Genomic DNA, 821 nt, shown 5'->3' on the forward strand with positions numbered 1-821 from the left:
CATCATTTTCATCCTCATTGATTTTATTTGCTTTTATTTGTTTTTCCCATCACTTTTCGTTTTGTATCTACCTGTCTGACACCTATAATCTGCAACCAAGTGCCATTGAGACAGTTCACCCACCACTACCACAGCAGTTTGAGTAGATGGAATGAGGATAGCTTCAGGTAACCGAGGACATGAGAAATAACAGTTTGCTTTTAGTGTTGAAACTAAATTACTGAATCTGTTCAGTCACAAGTTTGCTAGTATCGCTGTGAACAAAGCAGTAGGGATTTTAGTTCTTTCAAAGGTCGTTGACCACTTTTCTTGGATACAGTGCACATAAATTTCTGGCTAGTCTAGGACAAAAGTTCAAATTCAGGCCTAAAGAATGTTATTTGTTGCAGTTCAGTCACTGATCACCAAAAACCACCTGTCCCATTTCTGACATACCTCACAGAGGTCACTTCCAACACTGCTCCGCATTACACATTAACAGCATTTGATAAAGTATCTGCCATTTGCACGTATCACCTATATCCGAGTGGTAGATGTGGGAAAACTGTAGCGGCAACTTACAGACATCAACTAATTTTGATCAGACTATAGTGAAACGAGCAACATACCTAACACTGGTAGCGTGTGCTTCACATAATTATACTAGATCCTGGTCAGTTTTTAGTACAGTAACTGGCCATACCACAGCAGTATGTTTCGAAATAGGTAAGGATACCAGCCCGCATCTCGTGGTCGTGCGGTAGCGTTCTTGCTTCCCACGCCCGGGTTCCCGGGTTCGATTCCCGGCGGGGTCAGGGAATTTCTCTGCCTCGTGTTGGCTG

This window comes from Schistocerca cancellata, chromosome 11 (genome assembly GCF_023864275.1).
Source record: "Schistocerca cancellata isolate TAMUIC-IGC-003103 chromosome 11, iqSchCanc2.1, whole genome shotgun sequence".
NCBI lineage: Eukaryota > Metazoa > Arthropoda > Insecta > Orthoptera > Acrididae > Schistocerca > Schistocerca cancellata.